The sequence below is a fragment of the Onychomys torridus genome, chromosome 15 (genome assembly GCF_903995425.1).
Source record: "Onychomys torridus chromosome 15, mOncTor1.1, whole genome shotgun sequence".
In the NCBI taxonomy this organism is placed as follows: domain Eukaryota; kingdom Metazoa; phylum Chordata; class Mammalia; order Rodentia; family Cricetidae; genus Onychomys; species Onychomys torridus.
The window spans coordinates 3,302,491-3,325,513 of NC_050457.1; the positions used below are offsets into that span (position 1 = coordinate 3,302,491).

The window sequence follows — 23,023 nt, forward strand, 5'->3', positions numbered from 1 at the left end:
AGCCATCCTAGTTTCCAGATATCAGCTGTTTACTCCCACGTGCTTCTTTAGTTCCTGGGTACAGTCCAGAGGGGGCAAAAGGCAAGTCCCTTTGTGGCAAAGGCTTGTCCATGCAAATTTAACGCTGAATAAATTAACCTCAAACCAGCAAGTTGGGGTGTAGTAGTTTAGCAGGACTAATTGCAGACAATGTAGCTGAAATGACTTTTCCAATTAGCTGCTGGTTGGAGTTTAGTTGGAGGAACTGTCAGCTCCAAGGATGGGTAATTGCTTTATTGCTCACAAAACTATCATCTATTTAGAACATATGTGCTAATTACTCTAGATGGGCGTCGACAAAGAGACCATAAATCTAATAGCACTTTAAAAAGTCTATGGTGCTTGTAAGCAACCCCAGTCCCTTTCAGCCAGGCCCAGGTTAGTGTGGTAGGTGAGGTGGCTTTCTGGGAGGCACAGGTTAGATTGGAGGCGCCAACCGTTCCCTGCTTGCTTCAGTGTGGAGGTGATAAATCACTGTCATCAAAACCAGATCCCTCTTTAACCGCACACCTTTTAAGTTTTTTTTCGTAAAAGATTGGTTTAGAAATCTTTTAATTGGATTATGTTGGGAAATTAATCTCCTTTAGCCTTGGCTTAATTTATTGTGGCTAGTGCCACGAAGAAAACCTTGAGACTGCAGTAAGGGCCCTGTCCCTTTGTTTCTTTCCTGAGCGCTCCTAGGTCTCCCAGCTGTGGGAGACAGTGGTGCTTCGAGTGTCTGAAGTGAGAAAGGGTGGAAAGACACATCTGGCTGGAAGGCCACAGGAATCCCAAGTCAGTTTTCTTTGTCTTAAGTGCATCTTTCTATTCGGGATTCTGTAGCTCCAAATTCCCTGTCTCCACCGCACCGCGCCACGCCTTGATCCACAAGGCGTTCTGGGCTTCTGGGGGTCTGCTACCAGGAAAGAGGCTGCAGAGGCTGGAGGAGGAAAGGGTAGCAGACGGCCAGCCACACTCGCTAGTTTGCCCTCTCCATCACAACCTCCTCCTTCTGCAGCTCCAGCTGGGAGCCAGCTATTCCCCACCTCTCTGAGCAAAAAACGCTCAGCTAGCTTTTGGCGTAGTCCCTCACTCAACTCTGGAAGACACTTCTTGTTGACGTGCACAGCGCTTGAGATGGGATAGGTCTGTTCCTAGCACCAGCGCATTGTTTAGGCTGCGACCTCCGTTCAGCCTCCTCGCGGCGCGGAAAGCCGGGTTCATCCTTGCTGGGGCGGGAGCAGGAAGCCGAGGTAGAGCCGGGCGGGCCGCGCCTCAGCGGGAGATAACAACATCTGCCTGAAACGGGATACCTACTTTTGCAGCTCAATTTAGCTCTTAATAGCAGTCCTCTGAGGTGTGCTTAATTGATGGGGATAAAGGCGTAATGACTTGACTGGGAGACGCCAATGATCCTTTAATATACTTTTAAAAGAACAACAGCCACCCCAAACACCCGCGGGTCCTCGCTCTGTAGGGGTGTGTGGGAGGCGGAGGTGAAGGGCAGAGGCTGGAAAAGTGCACCGGTGCTGTTCCTACCTGGAGGAGCGGGGGAGCCCGGGCTGCTCGGACCGCGCACTTGGCAGCTGACCGGGCGCTCAGGTCGGTCTGGCCTAGTGTTGTCTTGTAGCTGCTGGGAAGGAAGGGGAGCCGAGTGACAAGTGGCTGGGCTGACTGGCAGGGAGAAAGCCAGAGGCGGGAAGATGCTGTCCCTTACTAGGCTCTGGATGGCCTCACACCTTCCGGGCCTCTCAGGCCAGGGCGACTGCGGGTCTAATGCCAGCGAAACGGTCGAGTGTTGGTGCTCTGCGGGACCTCGCTAAGTTCCGCGGTCGGGACAGCCTTAGAAGGGCCCCAGGCGCTGGGACAGAGAAGCACGCGCCCTGTGAGAGTGCATGCGCGCGCAAACCGCCCCCAAATGCAGAGCTGGGGCACAGCAGCCCTGAGCACGTGGCGGTGTTTAGGCCGGGTGTGCCAGAGCCCTGAAGCCGGGCACACAAGGATTTACCTGCTGTGGAGGCGGTCCCGAAGCCGGGTCAGAGGAACCCCAGCTTCCACTTAGGATCTCTGCTCACCGCCCTCTACTCAGCAGCTTGTCTTTCTTTGGGCTAATTTTTCTTTGCATAGTTCCAGATGAATCTCTGGGGTCAAAGGAATGTTTCCTAGGATCCAAGACAGAACTGAGGTTCACACAAGCATTAAAAGGACAGGGGTAAAAAATCGGCTAGCCTTTTCTGTTTGCAAGGGGAACCTCCCCAGGACGTGGGCAGCAGTGTCTTTAGCTGTTTTGTTTGTTGTTGTTTGTTTGTTTCCTCCCAAACCTCTTGTTGCATACTTAGGAGAGGAATAACCTTAATGCTTCAGGGTTCTCTCCCTCTGGATGCAGAAGGAGAAACGACTGAAATCTCTCTTCAAATTGATTGTTGTAAGAGATCGCAGGTGTTTAGACTGCAGCTATTGTCTACATTAAGCACACATAACAGGGACCAAAAAATGCCAAGAAACTGATTTTCCCCAAACCCTCTTGTGCAGCGAGTACATGTTGCAGGACTAGCAAATCTTCGAGGTCAAGAATTTGAAGACCTACAATTAAGAATCCTAACTCCAGGTGTGTGTTTTCTTGGCGTGGTACGTCCTTCTGCGGTCGCTGTCCAACCTCATTTTTAGAAAATCAAGATTCACTGTAGCTTAGCGTTGAGCTCCGGACTCCTCCGCACCCGCAAGCTGGTCAGGATGGCGAGCTGGTTCCTAAGATCTAGTACTGTCCCCAGGCTCTTGGAATTAAGAGTAAGGCCCCAAGACTAAATTCATGCCCTAGCTGATGACTCCTGTTCAGATGTACCTTTCTCCCCCAAGATGAAGCAGGGGGCGGGGCGGATTCTGGCTGCAGAACCGCTCAGACCAGGGTAACCAGGGCTTTCCAGTGCTCTTTGAGAGGCCAAGATCCTGACCTCCCTGCGGAGCAGCTTTGTCCACTGGAGCGGTGGATCAGTGCATCCTCGCTGCTAGCAAATGCAGGCCCTTCCCATCACAGTCAAGGGCTCTTTACTCTCCTGTGTCTCCTCATCCCTAAAAGGCAGGCCCTGGTGTGGGGGTGGAGGGGGGCGAGTTATTCGGTCTGGGGCTGGGCTTTTCCCACCCCGGCAGGAGAAGTGCAGACTTAAAAATGCCACTTTGCCACAGCTGCTTTCGCCAGCGAGATCCACTTCCCGCCTCAGTCACAGGGTCATCCACCGGCGCTGGGTGCGAGTGCGGCGCCCAGCACCACAGGGATCCCCCGCCAGGGATCGCGTGCTAGGCCTCCGTGGGACATCAAGAGGCCACGTTCTTGGTGGCACTGTAGGCCGCCAACGGGTGAGCCGGTGCAGTGACAATGTCGGCAGACTGATCAGGGGGACTCAGAAAGGAACCCCAGCCCGGCCGGGGGGTGGCGCACGCTGCCCAGACCCCCTGCGGGCGCCTGGGTCCTCACTGCCAGACACCTCGGGGCCAGAGTGTGAGCTGCCCCAGCCCAAGCAGGTGATATTCAAAGATCGCCCTCGGCTGAAACTGCTTTTGCCAGTCATTGCCTGTGCGTTGGCCAGAGCTGAGTCTCGCAGTTCTCCGCGATTTGCCGGGCTAGGGGCAACCAGAACTTTTAGGAGTGTGTGTGTGTGTGTGTGTGTGTGTGTGTGTGTGTGTGAGAGAGAGAGAGAGAGAGAGAGAGAGAGAGAGAGAGAGAGAGAGAGAGAGAGAGAGAGAGAGAGAGAGAGAGAGAGAGAGAGAGAGAGAGAGATTGAGATCGATCTCAAGGCACGGTTGGAGAACCTCAAAACGCATTTTAAAAATTTATATTTTAAGGAAGATCCTGAGTTTAAGAAGCTGGAGAGCTAGTCAAAATTAACTACACACACACACACACACACACATACATAAATACATGCACACATACACATACATACATATACAAACACACACACACATATATATGTATGTATGTATGTATGTATGTGTATGTATGTATGTATGTATGTATGTATGTATGTATGTATGTATGTCTTTAATATCCCCCTCCCGTGCATGCCTTGGCACTGTATGGAGGTCAGAGGACGATTTTCAGTGTTCTGTTCTCCTTCCACAGAGTTCAAACTCAGGTAAACAGGCTTGGTGGCAAATGACATTTTACCTGCCAAGCCATCTATCTAGTGGGCTCCTTCTATACTTTAAAGCATCCCATCTGCAAGGTAGGGTTACCACAGGAAAAAAATGCAGTGTAGTTCATGAAATGGCAGATTTTAATTGTGTTTCCAGCGACTGCCTTATAATCTCTCAGTTTAGGAAGATGGTCTGTACTGCACACTAACGCATTGAGTAGCATCTTTCTCCAGACAGGGATGGGGGAACGGACAATACCACCACTTCCAACCAAAGTATTGCAAGGGAACTGGTGCCCCAGATGCTGCACCAGAGTGGCTGCAAGTGTGAGCAGGTAATGCTGAGAGAGTGACATTGTTAACAAAAACCATCTAATTAACAATGACTTCATTTGAGTGGAAGGAGGAAGAAGCCTTTTAAATCAATCCAGATTTACAGGCCTAAGCGCAGCCAATTTATGAATATGGAGCCCAACTGGGGTCTGCTTTCTTTCAAAGATGTCATCTCAGAGGCAATAGCATAGGTGAAGTCATTTGGTTACACTGTGGAAACTTTTATAGTGCCTTCCTTGGGAATTTAATTCAGTGCTTCTTCATTTTATTAGGAACAGACCGACTCCATCAACTGGGCTCTCCCTGTTTGGAGGCAAGTCTGCTTGAAGCAATTAGGCTCACAATTAGCATAGTTTTACTGACCCCAGCAGCCTCACCACTCCTTAGAGTAGCCATTTCTTCAAAGTCAGGGAAAAACTGGGGGAGAACATGCTCCCCAGGTGTTGGGGAGATAAGCATAGGAGCAGGGTGTCACCAGAGTACCATGAGCCTCCGTGGTTGCTTGGAAACTTTGCTGGGTTTTGGGCCCTTTCTGATTCTGACTTTGTTTAAAAACCTCTCCTTTGATTCTACTTTGTCAGAACTGCCTATAAGAAAATGCACCCCCTTGTCTTCTGTCCTGTGTGCACAGTATTGCCGTGGAAAATATTAGGGTTCAAGGGAGGAGGACACCGGTTGACCTCTTGAAACTCTCTTAGATGACAAAGTAGTTCAGGTATGTGTGTGTGTGTGTGTGTGTAAACCAAACTCATAAGGATCCAGCATCCAGGGAGTGATTCAGGAGGACCAAGAGTTTATGGTCAGCCTGGGCAACAGTGTGGGCAATGTGGTGAGTTCAAGGCCTGGTTGGACTGCTCTGTTAGGGAAATAGAAACTAAACAATGTGTAAGGAGAGGCTAGAAGGTAAGTGGGCTGATAATTCCCCCTCAATTTTGAAGGAGTCTGCACAACTACTCTGCATTTCCACAGTCTGTTCAACCAGTCGGTAGGTAACGGCATCCTTACTAAAATCAGCTGCCTGGAGTTCAAAGCTGTCGGAGAAAACAGTTTTTGTTTTTGCCACTACCATGAGTGGTGAGTAGTTCTATATACCTGAATATTGCTCCTTTTCTAGCGCTCCCATTCCTAAATGCACATTTCTCTGTAAGATTTCACTAGATTAAATTGCTGACAGTTCATCAGTAGCAGCAACAATGTAATTCCCTTAACCTTATTAAATCAATAAATACTAGATTCATGCATTGAATTAAAAATGCATCAGCATGGCCAGGAATTGTGATCATATGGTTATAGACCTTGGGATTGAAGATGCCACTCAAAAACTAAATGCTTAGGATTTATTTAATCTAATTTTCTGTTTTGGATCAGTGATTAAGTATTCTAGGGTTTCAACATTCCAGGAGCCCTTGTAGTGGTGTTTTTTTTTTTTTTTTTTTTTTTTTTTTTTTTTGTTTGTTTTTTTTTTCATTTTGATTTGTTTAGTTATTTAAAATCTTCTCACTAACTCCTCATGGATAACTACAGAAATCATGGAACAATAGTAATATGCTGTGACTTCATAGTTCTTGTGGTTACTTCTCCTTAGAATACATTAGCCGAGTAAGATATACTCATTTGCATAGATTTATACATAAAACATGAAAATTTAGATAATACACTTTTGCTGTTTGCTTTGGAGTGCTACATACCAAATCTAAGGTTTCACCCATACTGGTCTAGCAGTCTGACACGGAGTGTATTTCCAGCCCATGCTTTTTGTATAACTAAATATACAGAGTGTGAATGTATCATTGATTATAACAATTTTGCTTTGAAAAGAAACCACATTTATTTCTCAGCACTGTTAACTATTATAAACAAATTTATCACTTTAAAATTCTGTTTATATCATCTGTTTTGCTTGGTGAAATCCACACTATAAAAAGTAATTAAAAATTTCAACTCCTTAAACTTTATATAGCACTTAGAAAACTACATATATCTCTAGCATTACATTTGATGCATAAACACTTCATTCATATGGGGTTTCCTAGAAGTTGTAGATATGTATGTAAATTTACAGTTAAACCCTACTGAAAAGGGGTCATGTCAAACATGTGAAAGTTGGATGGAATGGTAAGATTACTCATCAGATATTTGACCATACTAATTAACAATGCAAATGACTTAAAGTGTGTATTCCTTATAGGTGTCAGTTAGTATATTTGGTGCTGAATTCTAAAGATACAGTCATGGCCTGCAGGTTCACCATACCGTGGAAGAAAAATATTTATTTGACCAAACAGGCAATCAAGTGAAATCTATCCTCTTTAAATAAACTGGTTCTTCAGTGTTTTCCAGTTGGTGTAAGTTGTTGTCTGGGATGTCCCCCAGGGCTCTTTCTGCTATTCCCTGATTTGGTATAGAAAGCAGCCCTGAATGATGGATTACTGTGTCATTGCAGCCAGCGAAGGATTAATTTGTTTCATTGATTTCTCTTTAGGCAGATTGCCAGAATTTGCTGCTTCCCACCTTTCCTCAAGACTTCTAGAAGTAATAGACAGTAATAGTCTAAGACAAATCAGCCCCTTCTTGTAAAACAGAAGAAGGAAAAGAAGAGCCCTAGGAAAGCTGGGGTGAATATTCCTATTGGCATACACAGGAGAGCAATTAATAAGCTACTTTATTGGCTTGATAAACACTTTTAATTGGAAAAATTCTGGAATTGATGGCATATAACAGAACATGTAGATTGTAAGTAAACATGTTTATTTTATAAATGTTTTATAATTTGTAGTTAACCTCTTTAGTTAACAGGAGAATGTATATTACCTATGTGATTGGCAAATGCTTTTCTTTCTCTGCCAGATTTAGAAATTAAATAACATATTACATAATTTTAAGTCAATTTACTTCATCAGATTTTTTTTGGTAGAATAATTTGATCCAAAAACATTTTGGAAATTTTGGACAATGACAGCTGTTTCAGAACATAGAAATACAATATTTAAAGAAAAAAGAAACACAACATTCTATGACTAAAAAACTAGTGTCTCCTCATTAGAGAGAATTTGTAAAAATTAAAAATGACATTTTTTGTGTGTTTTTTCAACCCATTTTCCTCCAAAAAGTTAAATACGATTAAATTATTATGAAAGTCACTTATATTTACTTGGCTGTGTTTTAACACATGTACTGTAATTAATCATTGCTCTACTTTTGGAAAATGAGATTCTAATTTTCCATTATTACAAAGTTGTGCATTTACATCAAATCTTTAATCATATGTGGCTATTTCCACACAATATATTCTTAGAGAAAACTAACTTCTCTCACTGAAGATACAGACTGTTTCATAGAGTCAAGCTATTTTCTAGAAAGTTTCTAGCCATTATACCAATACCCTGAAAAGAAGTTCTCTGTTAGTGCAGCATTCTAATTCATGTTGCATGAGCAAAGTTGGCAGGACAACATTCTTTTCTCTGTGCTCTGAAAGAAGTGATAGCGTTTTGCATATACTTAGTGTCTCAGAAGTATTTTTCCAACTGCAGATGTGAAATAAGGAGGCTGGTTATACACATCTATTTGTTTTTCTTCTGTAGTGCTGAAAATTATATTGATTTAATGATCTCAAGTTATACTTTTTATGCAATTAGTTGTGTAGTAAAAACTAATATTGTCATGTGCTAATGTCTTTTTCCTCTGTTGTGCTGAGGTGGTAGTCCATGCAGCATCAGCAATTTTATACTTTTCCTGTGTGCTGCTGAGAGGAAAAAGGAACATCTGTTTCCATTACATATCTGCATCATAATGATAATTAATGAGCCATTATGGTAGTATACAGTCAATATATTTTGCTGAATGATCTATACTCTCTTGGTGGAAAATCCTAGATCTATCAGAAGCACTTGGATTTTGCAGGTAGTTCCACGTAGAAGCTGAGAAGGGCCTTTGATTACTTTAAAGTAAAGTTTTGCAGTTATGACTTGTCTTAGTAAAAGCAACCAACATTAGGTTTTCAGATGTGACTCTCATGGGTTTCTCTCAAGCATATGTTTAGAGTACAAATCACGGGGCATCATCTTTCTCACTGTTCTTAAATGGGTTTATCAAGCTACCAATATAGCTTATTTTGTCTTGTATGCCTTTTGCGAACTTTTTGTTTTTACTCTATGCAAGAGTGGAAATTATAACATATTTCTTTTTTTTTCTTACATTAAGGAAACATAATACTATCTACCCCTGAAAATGTAATACTAAGGATGGAACTGTGATTGTTGCACATGCTGAGCATATGCTTTAGTGAACTGCATCCCTACCCCCAATATTTACCTTTTAAGTTCAGCAGGAGAATGCTTGAAACCACACACAACTCTTTCCACTGGCCTTTAAAATCCCAGAGAAATGTTTTCATTTATTTTTGCTTTTGGTTACAGATGCTTTGGTGGTTACATAAAAATGATTAAAAAGCATTTCATATGAAAAAAAGATTGTATGTGCATGTATGTTTATATGTATGTATATCCATTTACTCTAAACCTGGTTGAGAAATAAAACATTACCAGTAAAATTGGAGCCCTCTAGTTCTCATATGGCTTCTAAAGATATGACCTTGTTCTAAGTTTGCTCATTATTATCTATTTGTCTTTAAAAAATATAGTATAAATGTGACATCAGTGATTGTGCTTAAATCAATGAATTAAAAATGTTGGATCAATGACTGCTATTAGAATGTCTACTCACTTCTGACTAGGTGTTTCTCTGCTTTACCATCTTCGTCCATGAAGTTGGTTTCTACTGGTATTGTAGCCGTACTTAAAAAACAGAAACTGCCATATGTTCTCCATATTGTTAAACAAAATGAAGAAGTAAAGGTGGAGCTTGGAGAGGCCAGCTAGCTTGACCAGACCATGCAGTAGGTCAAAGAGCAAGAGCCCTCAGCCCTCTGGCTTGTACTCCTTTCCCACTCCAGGTGTGGCGTCACACGATCCAGCGAGGGGCAGACTCCTCTTTAAGGAGACAGAGGGGTATAGAAAGGGAGGGGATGATCAGGCAAGAGAGGAAAAGGGTCCCCCCCCCCAAATATTTTAATACTTATTTAAGAAAAAATAGTGGAGTTTTGTCAATCTAGGAGCTTCCTTCTAGAATGAGAAGACCATGTGTCTCCCAGAGCCTTCAAATTCCTTTTGTATTTTTCAAAAAACATTCGTGGAAAGAAGGTTTTCACTAGTCTCTTTACCTCCAGTTAATTTTCTGACCTCTTTAAAGTAATTGCAGCCTGAGAACACACATGGATATCTAGTATTTGATGTATTCCATCAGTTAGGACTTTAATTACTTTTCCCTTTTTAGAGTTTGTGCTATGTCCACAGCAGAGATGACTTTCTATTTGAAAAGCACTGGGTTTTTGCTTATTTAGTGTAAGAGCACAAACGTGAAAACAGCACAAGGGAAGAATGCTTTGCAGGCACACTCTCAAGATCCCTTTGGAGAAAATCTTCTGCATGCAGCCATGTGGAACCACATGCATGTACTTTCTTTTTGAGGCTTTTACTCCAGCAAATTCAGTTCATTTTTAGTTGAGATGACTAAACCTGATTCATAATATTCACACAGGGTCATGATCCTCTTATGAACAAAACTACAGTTAAAGCTCGTCTTTTCTCAGATTTGTTCTTTCAAAATCAAACAGTTCGTTTAATAAATTATTTGCTTCTTTCCATATGGACATATACTTGGGAACTTATAAAACTATGAATCATACTCTTTAAAAATGACTTTTATTTATTCTTTGAGAATTTCATATAGTATATTTTATTTTAAAATTTTTATTTTTTCTTCACCTATACAATATATTCTGACCACAGCTTCTCTTCCCTCATTCCTCCTAGTCTCCCTACCTCCCCTCTTCTCCAGATCTCCTCCCATCTCCCCTCACCCCAGAACAAAGCAGGCCTCCCAGAGACATCATCTGAACATAGCACAGCAAGATACAATAAGAACAGGCACAAATCCTCACATCAAGGCTGGACAAGGCAAAATGGAAAATGGGAAAATGGTCCCAAGAATAGGCAAAAGAGTCAGGGATACCCCACTCTCAAGAGTCCCCCCTAAACACCCAGCCAACAACCATAACATATATGCAGAAGACTTAGTGCAGAACCATGCAGGCCTCATGATGCTTCAGTCTCTTTGAGCCCCCATGAACCCTAATCAGTTGACTCCATGGGCAGTGCTCTCCCAGTGTCCTCCAAGCATCTGTTTCTCACAGTCTGAGGGCAGGGACCCAGTGGAGAACTCTAACCTGGGCTCTCTTTCTCTAATTCTAGGCAGGGCATCTCTGCATCCCCTCCAATCAGCTTCTGGGGGAAGCCTCTCTGATGGTGACTGGATGAGGAATGGATCTATGAGTATATTATAACATCATTACAAGTCATTTCATTGATTTTTAAAAGTCATGTTTGGTTCTATCCTAGGTGTCTGGGCCTTTTGTTCTCTAGTTTCTGGCCATTCAAACAATGTCAGGCATGGGCTCCATCTCATGTAGTGAACCTCATGTTAAATAAGACATTGGTTGGCCACTCCTACAAGTTCTTTGCTACCGATGCCCTAGCACATTTTGCAGACAGGACAGATTGTAGGTAGAAGGTGTTTTGGCTGGTCTGGTCTCCCAGTCCCTCCACTGAAATCCTTTCCTGGTTAAAGACGATGGACAGTTCAGGCTCAGTACTCCTCCATTACTAGGAGGTCACCCTCACAGATCCCAGGGAGTTTTCACTGCATGATTTCTACACTGTCCCCCCACCCCGTGCCCTCCAATCCAATCGCCTCTCCCCATATTTTCTTCCTCCACCACCACCTGACCCTCCTATCCCGTCCCCACACCCCCTGAGTCCACCTGCAGATTTTTCCTACTTCCCTCTTCCAGGTAGATCCTTGTGTCCACCCTTGAGGCCTCCTTGTTAATTAGCCTTTTGGGGCCTGTGGATTGTAGCATGATTATAATTTACTAAACAGCTAATATCCACTTATATGTGAATGCATCCCATGTTTGTCTTTCTGGATCCAGGTTACCTCACTCAGGATGATTGTTTCTAGTTTTATCCATTTGCCTGCAAATTTTATTATGTCATTTTTTTTTTAACAGTTGAGTAATACTCCATTATGTAAATATACCATATTTTCTTTATCCATTCTTTGGTTGAGGGATACCTATGTTGTTTCTAGTTTCTGACTATTATAAATAAAGCCATTATGAACATAGTTGAGCAAGTGTCCTTGTGGCAGAATGGAGCACCCATTGAGTATATGCCCAATAGTAGTATAGCTGGATCTTGAGGTAGATCAATTTCCTATTGTCTGAGGAACTACCAAATTGACTTTCATAGTGGCTGTACAAGTTTGCATCCCACCACCAGTGGAGGAGTGTTCCCCTTGCTCCACATCCTCTCAAGCATGAGCTGTCACTTGTGTTATTGATTTTAGTCATTTTGACAGGGGTAAGATGGAATCTCAGAGTAGTTTTGATTTTCATTTTCTTGATGGCTAAAGGTGTTGAACATTTCTTTAAGTATTTCTCAGCCATTTGAGATTCTTCTGTTGAGAATTTTCTCTTTAGATCTGTACTCCATATTTTAATTGGATTATTTGTTTTTTTGATATTTAGTTTCTTGAGTTCTTTATATATTTTCAGTATTAGTCCTTATCAGATGTGGAGTTGGTGAAGATCTTTTCCCAATCTGTAGGCTGCCATTTTGTCCTGTTGATGGTGTCCTTTGCCTTTCTGTTTCATAAGGTCCCATTTATTAACTGTTGGCCTTAGTGCCTATACTATTGATATTCTGTTCAGGATGTTGTCTTCTGTTTCAATTAATTCAAGGCTATTTCCCACTTTCTCTTCTATCAGGTTTAGTGTATCTGGCTTTATGTTGAGGTTTTTGATCCACTTAGACCTGAGTTTTGTGCAGAGTGATAAATATGGGCCTATTCACATTCTTCTACATGCAAACATCCAGCACCATTTGTTGAAGATGCTTTCTTTTTTCCATTGTTTCTTTCTGGGTTCTTTATCAAAACTCAAGTGTCCATAGGTGTGTGGATTTATGTGTGGGTTTTCAATTCAATTCTATTGATCAATATGTCTGCTTTTATGCCAAATACCATGTGGTTTTTATTACTATACCTTTGTAGTAGAACTTGAAATTAAGGATGGTGATACCTCTGGAGTTTCTATTATTGTTCAGAATTGTTCTAGATATCCTAGGTTTTTTGCTTTTCCAAAGGAAGTTGAGTATTGTCCTTTCAAGATCTGTAAAGAATTGTGTTAGAGTTTTGATGGGGATTGCACTGAATCTTTAGATTGTTTTTGGTAGGATTGCCATTTTCACTATATTAATCCTACTGACCCATGAGCATGGAAGACCTTTCTATCTTCTGATATCTTCTTCTATTTCTTTCTTCAATGTCTTAAAGTTTTTATTATATAAGTCTTTCAGTTGCTTGGCCAGAGTTACCCTAAGATATTATATTCTCTGTGGCTGTTGTGAATGGTGTTGAACTTTATGTTCTTTCTCTCTTAAAAGCAAAACAAACTAAAACAAACAATCCAAAAAAGCAAACCCATGAAATCCAATTGTACTGACTGACTGACTACTTCTGAGTTTGGGGCCTGCCCTGGAGTGTGGTTGATATACCCTGTGTTGAAGAAATCTGACTCTCTGTCTCCCAGAAGCTATCATTTGTAAATAGCTTTGCTGTGGGATGTTCTGTATGTCAAATGTGTTGCTCTGATTTGTTAATAAATAAAACACTGATTGGCCAGTAGCCAGGCAGGAAGTATAGGTGGGACAAAGAGAGAAGAGAATTCTTGGAAGTGGAAGGCTGAGGCAGAGAGACACTGCCAGCCACTGCTTGACAAGGAAGATGTAAGATACCAGTAAGCCACGAGCCATGTGGCAACTTATAAATGAATAGAAATGGGTTAATTTAAGATATAAGAACAGTTAGCAAGAAGCCTGCCACGGCCATACAGTTTATAAGTAATAAAAGTCTTTGTGTGATTATTTTGTAAGTGGGCTGTTGGAATGCTGGGGCTTGGTGGGACCTGGAGAGAAAACTCTAGCTACATAGCTTCTTGGCCAGGGGTGGGACATTGTGCCCACTCCCTCGTCTCCACACAGAGATTGTGTTCAGCTTGAGCTGTATAGGTCTTATGATTCTGTCACAGTCTCTGTGTCATGACACAAAAATGCAGTTTCCTTGGAGTTACACCTTGCCTCTGGCTCTTAAAATCTTTTGACTTGCCTCTTCCACATAAATCCTGAACCTGGAGGGCAGGGGTATGATACAGGCATCTCATTTGGGGCTGAATATTCCAAAGTGTCTTATTCTCTGAGTCATTTTCAGGTGTGGATCTCTGTGTTAATTATCATCTACTGTAAGAAGAAGCTTCTATGATGAGACTTGGGGAATCCAGTGACTTGAAGGTATAGCAGTATGCCATTAAGATTCATTTTATTGCTGTTCCTTTAGCAGAATAATAGCAGCATATTCCCCCATTAATCATGTGTTTAGGGTGCTAAAAATGTTTTCAGAATGGTTTTCTTTATTTACATGTTTGTTTGGTCTTTTTGTTTTTTTAATCAGTCTATTTCTTGGAAGCCCAGGCTGCCTCACCCCTTTCCCCCAAAAGTTTGGATTACAGGCAGGAACCACTGTACCTAGCATGTGATAGTTGTATTATAATAATAAAAGCAGGCAGAACACTTGTCTTTGAATATATTAGATTAGATTATCTTTCAGGGATTGGCCTGGAGAGATGGCTAAGTGCTTAAGAAGAGCACTGACTGCTCTTCCAGAAGATTTGGGTGGATCTCCTCTACCCATACAGTGGTGCACAATTGTCCATGACTTCAGTTCCAGGGGATTTGGTTCCTGCTTTTGACTTCCTCACACATAGGGCATACACATATACATGTAGGCAAAACATCAATACACATAAAATAAATGAAATAAGTCTTAAAAATATCTTATGGGTTCAGTAGATTCTGGTAGAAAAAAAATGCCTTGTCATATTAGGCTGGGGAGTTGAACTCTAAGAGTCCATGTTCATGATCTTTTTGTCCAGACACAGCATTGGTCAAGGTTATGCATACATTTTCTTTCATCATTTTTTTTGGTGGGATATATAAAACTATATATAATATGTATATATCTATACACATATATATATATTTAAAAAATATTTATTTATTTATTATGTATATAGTACTTTGCCTGCATGTGTCCCTGCAGGACAGAAGAGGGCACCAGATCTCATTGCAAGTGGTTGTAAGCCACCATGTGGTTGCTGGGAATTGAACTCAGGACCTCTGGAAGAGCAGTTGGTGCTCTTAACCACTGAGCCATCTCTCTAGCCCGAGAATATTTTTTAAAAATTAAAAAATATCTAAATGCAATTTGTGGGGAATATTTGTAATTTAAGAAATTTTCTACACTGATTAAATTTTTCTCCTGTTGTTTCCACAGGTAGAAAAAAACCCCAAGAAGTGCAATATTATTTGCAATATTTTTTTTTCAGGATTACTTAATAGTTGTATAATCTTTTTATTTTATTAATTTTTGACACTCCTTAATCTCAATAGTATATTTGTATACTCCTTTTCTTCAGTTCTTAGTGACTTTATTTTAGTACAAGTTGAAATTTATTTTCAAACTAGATATATATTTTTCCATTGATATACAATTTGTTTTTGTGACCATAGAATTTGTCTTTAGGTGAAAGAGTTAATTTTATTCATTAAATGTTAGACTTGCGCTGGGTGGTAGTGGTGCACGCCTTTAGTCCCAGCACTCGGGAGGCAGAGCCAGGCAGATCTCTGTGAGTTCGAGGCCAGCCTGGTCTACAGAGCGAGTTCCAGGAAAGGCACAAAGCTACACAGAGAAACCCTGTCTTGAAAAACCAAAAAAAAAAAAAAAAAAAAAAAAAAGTTAGACTTGCATATTGTAAAATTTTCTTCACGTCTTGTTTTGATGTCTTTAGGATCCTTTATTTATTTGATTTTTAGAGAATCAAATTTTTTAGTTTAGTGTTTTTGTAGTATAAATACCAATACATTTGTATTTTGTTATAATTAAGGTATACTGAATCGATAAAGACATACTCCTTATCTTCAGAAAGATAGTAATGATCTCAAGTTTTACCCAAAATTCAACAGATTATATTTTTTATTAAAATGTTCATCTGGTTTTATTAATATTACTATATTAAACAGAAAAAGAAAATACATCTCATTTTCTTTATGTTTTAGGTTTTTTGTTTGTTTGTTTTTTTCTTGAGACAGGGTTTCATGTAGCTGAATAGGCCTCAGTCTCTCTAGGTAGCTTACGATGACTTGAACATTTGAGCAGCTGGCCTGATACTATTAACTAGTTCAAAATCTCATTGGCTGGATAGGTCCTAGGGAAGAATCAAATACCATTAAGTTAAGCAGACATAGTAATAAATAAACTCCCAAGACTTGTAACACCCATAGATTAGTGCCTCTCTCAGCCCTCATATGGGAAGATTCTCTTTGAAGTAGATGTTGATGAATAAACCCACAATCAGTTAACATACAGAGAATAAAAGACTGTGGAGTGATTAGGTCTACATCACTCCCTACCCCCAAGGCTAAGAGATTCTCTCTGAAGATAGGGCAAAAAAGCCAGAGCTGGCAGCTGTCTACAGTGAAACTATCTTCTGGATATGACAGTGCAGTGCATACATGAGCTAATGGTGGCTGGGACTTCATGCACAAGGCTTTCACAGGATCAAAAGTAAAAGTCCCAGTGCGGATGAGGGAGGAAGAATCTGTTTTCTTCAAGGACGTAGGTCTTGAAAGGCTGCCCATGCTTCAGTAGATGGTTCCATACCTGTGCTAACAGAGGCAGCACTAAACAGTCAGTGAGTATTAAAAAAATAGAGCGAGCGTATGAAGTCAGAGTGAAAAGTGAAAGGGAAAGGAATTGGAGGTGAGGGAAGGGGTGGTAGATTCGATACAAACATATTATAATGAATATACAAACATTAAATGTAATTTTCATAAAGGATTACAAGAATATGCTCCCACATCTACCTTGATGTATACTTTTTTGAAGAAAAAACTTCAGATTTGGGACAATGAGAATCATAGCTTTTATGCTGTGTATCCTGAGTAGTGTATGATATTTTCTGTCTCCATCTCAGTTTTACATTTTTCTCAATATTTTAAAAATATTTTGTTTGCCAGACAGTGATGGCACACACTTTTAATCCCAGTACTTGGGAGGTAGAGGCAGGCAAATCCTTGTGAGTTCAAGGCCAGCCTGGTTTGCAAATGAGTTCCAGGACAACCAACAATGTTACACAGAGAAACCTTGTCTTGAAAAATCAACACCCCTCCCAAAACTGTTTAAATTGAACTTGCCAATTTTAATTACTTTTGATAAATAAAAACATTATGTGATGTTTTCATTTATAAAAATAATTTAATTAATAATTATTATAAATTAAATGATAAAATTATTATTAATAATCATTTAGAAAAACATGAACCTATTTCTTGCTAACCTAAACAACATAAGGCTCTTATCCAGGAAATAAGTTCATGATTTTTTTAAAGTATAACTAGCAGCTTAATTAATTTAAAGTTAGGACACACTAACTATAAAAATAAGATTGGCTTTTATAAATACTTAAAGACTGTATCTGGTCTTAAACACATATGAGCTTTGATACCAGTATGGAACTTTTAGAGAATTGATTTTTTTGCTCACCAGTTTATTAAATAATATTAAAAATAATATTTAGCTCTCTTGAAAGAGTTGGTCTTTTGTTTCACTTTCCATAGACTTTAAAAGGTTGACAAAATACCAACATTTTCCTATAACAATTGCAGCCTTCCTTGGCTTGTGTAATGGGTAGCTGTTCCAGCTTTGACCTTGAAGTACCACCCTTAGTGAGGCAGCAGTTAACTGCTACACCGGCCTATGACCTACCCCTGGGGCGTGGCCTTTTCAGACCCTTAAGACCTGGGATGCGTTATCTGCTGGCTTCTCTTGGCTCCTCATGATCCTGGATGCTGGATTGGAGACCGAGTCAGAGTTCTCCAGAGAACCACGCTGGACTACATACACCTCACCTCTCCCGGATCCTGTAACTGACCTCTTTACTGGTTGCAAGTCGCCCCAAAATAAACCTCTTTTAACCACAGTTAAACTATGTGGAATTGCCTTGTTAATTGCCACTTTAGGCATGTGTTATTTTTTCTTTCTAAAAATGTAGACATATGAGTATAGCAGAATTTATTTAGGAATCATTTCATTGATTTCTTTTGAGAGGCTTCATCCAGCAGCAGATGGGAGCAGATGCAGAAACCCACACTCAGACATTATGTGGAGAGACAGTCTAAAATTGGAGGTCGCCATCAGGTCCCTCCCCTTACAGGTTGAAGAAACCTGTGGAAGATGGAGAGGAAAGACTGTAGGAGTCAGAGGGATGGAGGACTCCAGGAGAACACGGCCCTCTTAATCAACTAAGCAGGGCTCACACAGCCTCACAGAAACCGAAGTGGGCAAGTGCAGGGTGTATGGGTCTGTACCACATCCTTTGCATATATGTCATGGCTGTTAGCTTGGTGTTTTTGCGGGAGCAGGTGTATCTCTAATTCTTTTGCCTGCTCTTGGGACTCGTTTCTTCCTATTGGGTGGCCTTGTCCAACATTGATTTGAGGGCTTTTGCCTTGTCTTATTGTATCCTCTTTGGTAGTGTTTGGTTGGTGTCTCTTGGAGGCCTTCTCTTTTCTGAAGGGAAGTGGAGGGAGAGTGTGTAGCATGAATCTTAAAAGGTCTTATTAATAAAATCAAACCTGGAGCTGGGTATTGGGGTGACTGCTGGAAGATCAGAGAAGCAGAACAAGCCACAGCTACCTCACCTTGCCACTTCCTTAGCCAATCCTGTTACCTCAAACTGGGAACCTCTGAGTCCTCATCCAAATGGATCTCAGCTGAACTGCTGCTCAAAAGCCTAAAAGCTTAACTGACTCTGGTTCCTGGTCCTCACATCTTATATATCTTTCTGCTTCCTGCCATCACTTCCTGGGATTAAAGGCATGTGTCACTATGCCTGGCTGTTTCCAGTGTGGCTTTGAACTCACAGAGCCCAGACAGATCTCTGCCTTTGGAATGCTAGGATAAAAGGTGTGTGACACCATTTTTCTGGCCTCTATGTCTATCTAGTGGCTGTTCTGTTCTCTGACCCTGGGTAAGTTTATTAGAGTGCACAATAAAAGTGCATGGAGGGGGAAGATGTGTGTGGTGGAGCTGGGAGGAGTGGAGGGAGGGGAAACTGTGGTTGGAATGTATCATATGAGAGAAAAATCTATTTTTAATTAAAAAGGGAAAACAGACAAAATGTAGATATAGACATCTTCAATTTAGAAGTTTTGTGATTAGTGTGGAAGAATAATTTATATTTTGATTAGTGTGCTTTCATGTTATCACAAGATTTGCTTGAATTTTGATGATCTATTGGGTTTTTCTCTTGCATCTTTCTGAACTTAAAATTTTGAATTCTCTTTTAAAATTAGCTATTATTATTGTTGTTGTTGCAGTGCTGGGAACCCATTCCTGGAGACTTGTGTATTATCAGTCAAATGCTCTACCACTGAGCTATAGTTCCAACCATTGTTAATTTTTGAGATATATATTTCCTAAGACTCACATTTATAAAGAGACAGATGAAGAAATCAGTATACTTGGCAGAAATTTAAAGTAGATTTAGCCATATTACATGATTCTGATGCCAGTTTGAGTTGTGAAGGTAGCATGTTGACCTGGCTGACCCTAGTGATCTGACAGAATAGAAGTGGTATGGACCTCTGAAGGCACTATCAAGTAATAAGCTGTGCTAAAGCCCAAAGTCACTAAGATTTTGCTGCTGTTTCAGTCCTAACATTAAGTTTGATGCGTTTGGAGAAATTATTTAAAAATTGTGAAAGTCTTGTATAGTTCTACTGAGGAACTAGACAAAGGCAGTGTTTTTATATACTGTATGATGGTGGCATGTCCTTATTACTTCACACTCTGGAAGCTGAGGCAGGAGAATTGCTGAGTCCAAGCCTATTGTGAGAACTAGTTAAAAAAACCCTCAGTGTGGTGACATAGCTTTGTCACAGGGTACCTTCCTGGCAGACTTATGTCTTGGGTTTGAGCCTCAAAACCCGCCACTAACTCCCTCCACCTTAATTAATAGATTTTCCTTTTCTATAAATAAAGCATTATTGCATCACCATTGTATGCCAATTTTTCTTTATTCTTTAATTCATTTTAAAATTTAATTCATGTAAGATGAAAACTCCCTATTTTTGCTGGTAAAGAATTTGAACTTGGGAGCTGGAAAACTGGTTCAGGCATTAAGAGTATGAACTTCTCTTGCAGAGGACCTGTGCTTGGTTTCCAGTATCCACTAAGGTGCTTTTTGACAACCACTTGTAACTTCAACTATAGGGAATCCAATGCCCTTTCATGCCATTGATAGGCACCTGCATTCAAGTGCATCCTCCCCCACATACACATGATTAAAAATAAATTGTAGAAAAGAATTTGAGGTTTAGACATTATTTGCCCAAGTTGAAGAGATAATGAATGATACCACAAGGATTCCAGATAAAATATGTATCAATCTGAACCCATTTCTGGTTGATGATGTCATTATTTTTTATCAAGTAATTAATTATGTTATCTTTTTTATTTAAAAACTTTTTATTGATTCTTTGTGGATTTCACATTAATTTTCCCAATCCCACTCATCTGCTAGGCTCCTTGCATCTGCGCTCTGCCCTTGCAACCTTCCTCCACCAAAAACAACAAACAAACAAACAAACAAACAAAAAAAACCCTACAAATTTTAACAGAACAACCCTGCCCTTTACCAGCTGCAACACCCAGGACAGTGGGCCCTACACCTCGCCTGGGCAAAATGCTCTCACCTGAGGAGGTGAGAGCAGGAGAGCTGGCCCTGTTGCTGCTTTGGGTGAGCTAGCCAGGGCAGTCCTGAAGAGCTGGATGATGAGGGAATGCTTTAGTGCTGACCAACCCAGCTACCACCCAGGCTCAGAGCTAGGGCTGAGTTAGTCCACCCTCATTACGAACTTCAGGAGCATATGAAGGGGCCAAACGTATAGCCCCACAACACAGATCACATTAGCATATCCAAGAGGAATCCCAGTGATGACCCATTAGTGTTCAATACTGCAGCAGAAGCTACTAGATAGAAGGCCTGACCCAGACCAACGCCTCATAGCAAAGAACACTTACAAGTAAAGATGTATGGACTGAAATGTACCCTGTGTGACTCAGTGGGCCATACTATAGCGTCCACAATAAGAAATTTTTGTTTGTTTGGATTTTGGTTGTTCTTTTAAGCTTTGTTTTGTTTTGGGGGGAGATTGCAAGGGCAGAGAGTTGATATAAGGGGACTTGGAGATGAGTGGGATCAGCATGAATAATGTGAAATCCACTAACCAACCAAACAAAAAACCAATTTGTGTTGCCCATGTACTCACTGAAGCATGGTCAAACCCCCAGTGCCAGCCCCTTAAAGAAAACTAAGTTCTTTCCCACCCACACCCCTGCCAGAAGCCACCAATTATGAAGAGCTGTACTTCATCATCTTTATCACAATGTCTTTCCAACATAACATTTTTATCGATTATTTGTGAGTTTCACATAATGTACCCTCATCACATTTACTCCCCTGTCTTTCTGGTCAACCCCCAACCTTTAGGAACTGCCCCACCTCCAAAAAAAAAGAGAAGAAGAAGAAGAAGAAGAAGAAGAAGAAGAAGAAGAAGAAGAAGAAGAAGAAGAAGAAGAAGAAAAAACAACCCAAGTCCAATTTGTGTTGCCCATACACTAACTGGAGCATGGTCAAGCTCTCAGTGGGCAACCTCTTAGAGAAAACTGAGTCCTTCCCTCCCACACCTGTACTAGAAGAGTTGCACTTCAGGATTCTTGTTACAGTTTTTAAGAGTTCTCTTCAATGGCTTCCTATCTTCTCTCTCTCTCTCTCTCTCTCTCTCTCTCTCTCTCTCTCTCTCTCGTGTGTGTGTGTGTGTGTGTGTGTGTGTGTGTGTGTGTGTGTGTGTGTGTGTTGTTGAGGGTGAGGGAGAGAGGTTGTCACAGATGTCTTCTATGTCTCATTCTCAACTGTGACGCGGCAGTCATCAACACCACTGCAAAAGAAGCTGCCTTGCCCTTTACAGTCTGTGGCAGCACAGATCATAGACTTCCATATGGTTTCTGGTAACATAATGGGCCACAGACATCCACAAGGCCTCCAGCATCAGCATGGACCATGGACTTCAGCCTGGTCTCTGGTGGCAGTACAGACCACAGACATCCACTAGGCCCTTGGCTGCAGCATGGACCATGGGTATCCACAAGAACCTTGGGCATTCACATGGTCTGGGGTGATAGCACAGACCATAGATACCAACATGGCCTCCAGGGACAGTATGAACTATGGGGGTCTTTTGAGGAGGCCCAATTCAGAAAATGAGCCATTCTATATCTTGGACATCCTGTTGTTGTTCAGAGCCAGGGTGATCATGCAGCTGAGCAGTGTGTTTGGGTCAGAGCCTGAAAGAGCTGCACACCATCCTGTCTGCCCTACTTGGCAATGACGTGTTCCCTATCCATGGCAGCCTTCTCCCACACCTGTCACCATTGCATCTCTAGTTCTGCCTCCCTCTCCCACACGTGCTGTTCTGTTCCTTCATCTTTCCTTCCTATCCATTGAACATTTGTTTGGAGCACGAATCTTAAAAAGTCTTATTAATAAAAACAAACCCAGAGCTAGGCATTGGGGTGAATGCTGGAAGATCAGAGAAGCAGAACAAGCCACAGCTACCTCACCTCGCCAGTTCCTCAGCTGGTCTTGTTTCCTCAGACTGGAAGCCTCTGAATCCTCATCCAAATGGACCTCAGCTGAACTGCTGCTAAAAGCTAAAAGTTTAACAAGGTTCCAGTTCTTGGTCCTCACGCCTTAAATACCTTTCTGCTTCCTGCCATCACTTCCTGGGATTAAAAGCTCTTGTTACCACACCTGGCTGTTTCCAGTGTGTCTTTAAACTCACAGAGATCCAGATGGATCTCTGCCTCTGAAATGCTAGAATTAAAGGTGTGTGCTACCACTGCCTAAACCTATGTTTAATATAGTGGCTGTTCTGTCTCTGACCCCTAGATAAGTTTATTGGGGTGCACAATACATCAACCACATTTGTTCATCAAAGTGACATTGCAACTGCAGTGTGTCACACAGTATATATATATATCCCAAACAGCTTTATATACAAATATTGGTTGCAACAAGTCATTGGTCTGGTTCAAGTTTTCTAGTTTCTGAAGTACCACAAATACTGGATCATTGCTGAGACTTGTCTTGGATATCCTGCTGTTGTCCAGAGTCAGGGTGGTGGTGTGGGTAGGCAGGGTGTCCCTGGCAGGTTCTATGCGAGCTCCTGGGCTCCTGGATACTGCAC

The 23,023-nt window shown here is 41.3% G+C and overlaps 1 long non-coding RNA gene across 3 annotated transcripts in view; it reads left to right on the forward strand.

Moving 5' to 3' along the window:
- Nucleotides 1–23,023, forward strand: part of LOC118596273 — an 85,022-nt gene that overhangs the window by 6,853 nt on the left and 55,146 nt on the right. For all 3 annotated transcript variants that reach the window (XR_004946675.1, XR_004946676.1, XR_004946674.1), the window contains exon 2: nt 6,967–7,217. This is a non-coding gene — a long non-coding RNA (uncharacterized LOC118596273). The remainder of the gene's footprint in view (nt 1–6,966; nt 7,218–23,023) is intronic.